The sequence below is a fragment of the Nelumbo lutea genome, chromosome 3, assembly GCF_056320005.1.
Source record: "Nelumbo lutea isolate HS-2025 chromosome 3, American lotus-T2T, whole genome shotgun sequence".
NCBI lineage: Eukaryota > Viridiplantae > Streptophyta > Magnoliopsida > Proteales > Nelumbonaceae > Nelumbo > Nelumbo lutea.
Window position 1 is genome coordinate 30,202,549 of NC_142686.1, and position 6,000 is coordinate 30,208,548.

At 39.5% G+C, this 6,000-nt stretch overlaps 1 pseudogene; it reads left to right on the forward strand.

The window, feature by feature from the left end:
• Positions 1 to 755: 755 nt before the first annotated feature.
• On the forward strand, positions 756 to 5,123 carry LOC148863968 (beta-amyrin 28-monooxygenase-like; annotated as a pseudogene).
• Positions 5,124 to 6,000: the final 877 nt, after the last annotated feature.

The window sequence follows — 6,000 nt, forward strand, 5'->3', positions numbered from 1 at the left end:
CAAAGTCCAAATCGCGTGAGATCCGTGCATAATTCGAATGCGACTCGGGACCTTTTTTTATCAAACCGGGCGCTAAACCGGTCCAGCTGGATGGAGCGCGCGACAAAGTGGCATGAATACCAACGCCAAATCCACTCGTCGTGTCATGACCTCCCCGCGCTGGGTCATCGTCGCCAGCGCGGGGAGTGGGGGGCAATTGATGGAGGGTGATTTGGCCTGACCTCGCAGCACGGGTACACGTGGGCGTGATCTTGCTCAAACAGTGACTCAGCATGACAGTGCAATGAGCGTGAACACAACTCGGAGGGAAAGTCCCACCGAGTACAGCTCGGCAACTCGGCGGGTAAACTACTCGCCAGGATCCGCCTTACCCGCACCTCCTCCCCGTGGTTAAGGCACTTCGGGACGTCCTGAGTTCAGGACGTCCTGACCTCTCTTAAGGCCCGAGCTCCCCCCAATGAACCTCGGGCCACTCCCAGGCAAGAACGCACTGATCCATCTCTGGACACCCCGAGGCATGGACACCTTGGGTCAGCCAGCTCGGCATAACCTACTACAGGCAGCTCGTCACTCAAGAGACAGCTCAGCTCAGGGTGATTCGTGGAAGGGCAGTTCGGTATACCACAGGAAAGCTTCATGCTCGACCGTTGTACCCGACAAATCTGTGGATAGCAGACATGTCCCTCGTCAGATAACGTCGCTCCTGTCACCTTCATAAAGGTGTCTCACGTCTGACAAGCACATACCCTGCAACGATGGCCCCGTACGTGCCACCTCAGTCTTGCCTATACGACTGTGGCACAGTGGCGGTTATACCTGCCCTATCAGAAGTTAGAGGCCCTAAAGCAATGGAATTCGATTATAAGGGGATCATTCTCAAGGAACAAGGTATCTTCGAATCACTTGCGCAACCTTCACTGTTAGCCTTTCGTTTCCCTTCTCTTCTTGCACACAGTACTGACTTAATCATCGGAGCGTTCCCGCCGGGAAACCCCCTCGGGAGTGCTTCCTCTTTCCTCTCGTCTCAGGTACCTCTCAGGAGCCATGCGAGTGCCAGCTAGGAGTGACTAGATTGCGCTACATCAATCACCTTTTACATTAGTTATTATACACATTCAATTATTAAAACAAAAAAAATGATCTAATCACTTAAGTAACTCAATGGTCAAATAGGACCATGACCTTTGTAACCATGAGTGATTGGGTTCAAACCTTCACACCCTCAAAAGTATTTTAAAGTTTATTTCAAGGCAAGTTTGGTTCCACCGAGGTCAGTTTCACCAAGGCTGGTCCATTGGGTCGGTTTGGGTAGGGTATTGGGTAGGGTCAGTTTAAGGTCAATTCAAGGTTGGCTCCATTTGGTTCCAGGTAGAGCATACCCATTTGCTCACCCCTACCCATAACACCATTTGTATTCTCTTTCTCCTTCTTGGTTCACTATCTTCTTTCACTTCATGCATCTTTGAAAAAAATTCTCTAAAGCTAGGTCTCTTTGAACATTTTTTATGCAAATTAAGTTGTAAATACTGCTTATGGAGAATAATATATGAATGTGAAAAATAAAGAAACTAGTAAATGCTTTAACTAAACAAAATATCCATTTCAATCTTTTCCCTTCTTAATTGAATGTTCCATAAAAATCTAATTTGAATCTTTGAAATTTATATATTTAATTTGATTTTGTAATATGAACATTTCATTCTCAAGTTGCATAGAATTTAACCTAGACTCAAAGTGAATATCCCTTTGTCTCATTGTGCAACTATGCTTTCCAATCCTCTTGCAATAAAATATGGAAATGAGGCATTGGTCAATTGCTATCTCACTCAAGCTATATAATCTATTAAGTCCATCGGATGATAAGACCTTCTTTATTCCAGTAAAGGTTTGGGTAAAATATCTATATTTGGTGATCTAGAAAGTTGAGGGGATGATTACATGATGAATTAAGGCCCCGTTTGGTTCACAAGAATTGGAGTCCGAAATCGAAATCAGAATGGGCTATTCTGATTCCAACTGCTTGATTGGGAAAAAATGGAATCCCATTCCTCTATCTAAGAGAATGGCCATTCCTTGCCCCTCTCGTGGGAATTAATATCTCAATCCTACTGATTCCATTTTCATTCCTATTCCTGTCTGAACCAAACAAACTATAAGAATATACCATTCCGATTCCATTTTTATTTGAGTGCTTTTACAAAGGTTGCAACAAAGTCGTGATTGTGGGAATATCCATCTATTTGATTGCAATGCATTGATTAGTTATGCCACACTATCTTAGTATTATACGAGGGGGATTGTGTGGGAACGCGGTAATATGTCACATGCTTTTTTCGATCTCACGTGCATCTTGAATATGCTTGGTTACCTATTGTTGTTAGTGACTCCATTTCACACTCAAGGCTTAGTTTGGAAATAATACAGACACAAATATGTACAGTTAAATACATACAAAATACAACGTTTTGCATTCTACATATTTGTATTTGTATTCTTCCAAATTAAGCCTAAGGCTGTGTTTGGTTGCAGTGCAATTTTATTTACACTAGTACAAAAGTATGGGAGTGCAAATAAAAAAATGCAAATTCTTGTTTAAATTTATTTTGAGTTTTACTTTATTTTGCTTTGTATCTTAATTTACTTCATTTGTACTACAGTCAAACAAAATAAGCTAAAATTTGACACAAAAATCTATCAGAACTTACACTCAAATCATTTGTACTGCCATGGTTTTGCATCAGTGCAAATTTATTTGCATTGCAACCAAACATAGCTTAAGATATAAAGAAATTGAGGGTCCATTTGGTTCACAGTCAGCATTGGAATTGAAATTGGAATGGTTCATTCCATAGTCTGTTTGGTTCAGACAAAGAATGGTAATGGGATTTGAAATTAGCAGCAATGGGATTTCATTCACAAGGGAGGTGGAGGGAATGAGAATGGGATTGCAATTCTATCCAACCAAACAGTTGGAATCAGAATAGCCCATTCCAATTCCAATTCCAAACCCCTATTCCCACGATCCAAATGGAGCCCAAGATGCTTGCTTCACATGTCTATTCATGCCTAATGATAGTGTTCTACATATCAGTACTCTTACACAAGCATGCTTGGTCATTGGTAAATATTTCAGTCCTCACTAAAGTATCAAGATGTTATATTATGGTCATCGAAATAGGTAGAGAAATTGGGTGAGTAATTGAAATATGGAATAACAATATCAGGGTAGGGTCATCAATCAAGGTTCATGGAGACCTTTTTTGATGAGCCAAGTTCAAATGACAACTAAAATATTTCCCGTGTGTGGCAATGGTATCTTGTGAGAAAGTATTGTTGGTAAAAAAAATCTAGACTCGTGATGTATAGCTTCAAAATCCAACACTTTATATAATTGATTTTTTGAGTGATTTGTTGATTTCTCGAAAAACGGCCAATCAATGATTTTTGAATCTTTTATGTGGCTCAAACATATAGTACCAAACATCACTATAGTTGGTAAATACTTTAACTCGTTGTAGTGGAATTTGTGATTAAGCCCCTGTTTGAGAACACTTATAAGAAGTACTTCTTTTAAGAGATAGGACCACACATTAAGTGGTTTTGTGTGTTTGGTAAAAAAAGTGAGAAATAAGTACTTTTTTTAAAGTACTTATTTAAAAAAGTGATTTCAAGTTGGCTTTTTTAAAGAAGTACTTCTCCAAAAAAATGGGATGAATCAATCCCTAATATTTTATTGTAATACCTAAAATACCCCCAAACTCATTCTCTCATTTTTCTCTCCCTCTCTCTCCTTGTCTCTATCTCTCCCCTAACACGAGAACATGATAAACCGCTGTGTACCTTCTCTGTGACATGGTGGCCCCTTTCTCTGAAGAAGTTGTTCGTCGACACCTTCTTTACAGCTCCCTACGAGAAGGTGATCCATACTCGAAAGTTGATCACATCTTTTCTGAACCAAGAGATGATGTACCAGCTCGTGGAGAGGTTCGACAGGATGTGCAGAGAGTGCTTCAGAGATGATTGATAGGGAAGAAGGAGGTGAAGACCTTCCCGTTTATCAAGAAGTACGCCTTCGCCATCGCCTGCGATGTGTTTGCAAGCATGGACGACCCCAGTTGACAATCCCACCTCCTGGAAGAGTTCAACGTGTTGCTCAAAGGCGTGTTTCAACTTCCCATCTATTTTTTCGGGCACAAGGCACTACAAGGCGGTGAAGTCCATGGCCAATTTATGTCGAGGGTTGATCAAGGTGATTGAAAGCAAGCAGAGGAGTGAGACGATGAGTGAGTCATCATCGAAGGATCTGATCTCGCATTTGATGAAAGGGAGAGACGAGAACAGGAAGATATTGAATGATGAGGAGATTGCAGACAATGTTATACTAGTCATGGATGTCAGGCACGACACCAACAATTCTACCATGATGATGCTGATCAAATACTTGGCTGAGATGCCCTACTGCTACCGATGAGTCCTCGCAAATATGTTCTTCTGTAATTTGTCTCTTAGTAGAGCATTGGATTTCTTGGGTATCTATATTGGGTCTAACATTGAATTGTTGGTTAGCAGAGCAAAGGGACATAGAGTTGCAGAGGAGACCCGGAGAACCATTGAACAAGGATGACATATTCTTTGAATGTGGTGAATGAAGTATGCAAACTTACACCTCCAATTCAAGGAAATTTTAGGAAGACCATAGTAGACTTCACGTATGATGGATTTTCAATCCCCAAAGATTGGAAGGTAAGCTCTAAGAATATATGGATGAGAGAATCACAAACAACTGATCAATGAATCGTTTGTAAATTGTAATCACTTGGATTCTTCAGGTTTGGTGGAGTGCAACTTCAACGCATAAGGAAGCAGAATATTTTCCAAATACAGAGAAGTTCAATCCATTAAGGTTTGAGAGAGACACCCCAGTTCCCTATACGTTTATTCCCTATGGAGGAGGCCCCAAAATGTGCCCTAGTAGAGAGTTTGCTCGAGTTGAGATTCTGGTTTTCTTATACAATCTAGTACAAGAGTTTAGATGGGAGCTTATTATTATTATTATTATTATTATTAATTGGGTCCACATGGCAATTCACGTGTGGGTCCATGTGGGCTCTCAGTTGTCATGAAATGGGGTCTACGTGGACTCTCAATTAAAATGTATAGCATAACATGTGAAAGCATTGTATATATGTATGAGTGAAGTGAGGGCTAAAATTGTCATTTGTGTCAATATAAGCACTTATGAGGAAAGTAGCTTACCAAACATCCTCACCCCAATAAGTACTTAAAAACATAATAAGTGATTTGGAAAATAGGTTATCAAACAACTTTAAGTGATTGTTAAAATAAATACTTCTAATTTAACAACTACTTAATCATCAAACAAGGCCTATATCCCATTGTCAATAGGGTTATGGAAGAGAGAGAGCTAAAGGGGTGTTTGGGATGCTTTTAGAGAGATATTTTTATTTTTATTTTACAAAATTCATTTTATCATTCCAATAATTAATGAAAGTTTATAGTAGTCCCATTTACGGTATTACAATATCTTCCACTTGTTTCAAAATCACCTTTAAGCTTGTATTAATGTAAAGTGGTGGTGAGGCACTTGTCTAATTTAGGTTCTAGAAGTTGGTAGAGTAATGAAGTTGGAACTAAAAAGTAAAGGAAAGTCATCAAATCTAATAATCAAGGGCATTGAGATTGTTTCTAAAAAAAAAATTGAGGAATAATTGGATCTTTCTTGAGATAGAATAATAATGGTGATGAGTGCGCTAATGCTCTTAAAGACGACTAAGTATATGTTTGGTTTTGTGGGTTTATAGATGGGTCATTTATTGCTTTAAACGTTTATTTGTACAACTTTACTTTAAACATTCATTGCTTTTGTTATTTGGTTGGGCAATGGTCTAAACGTTTTTTACTTTCCACCTTAGATTAACATCTCATAGAAGTGTGCCATGTAAGCATTTCATTTCAATAAATGTTTGGGTGTTGGGGGAA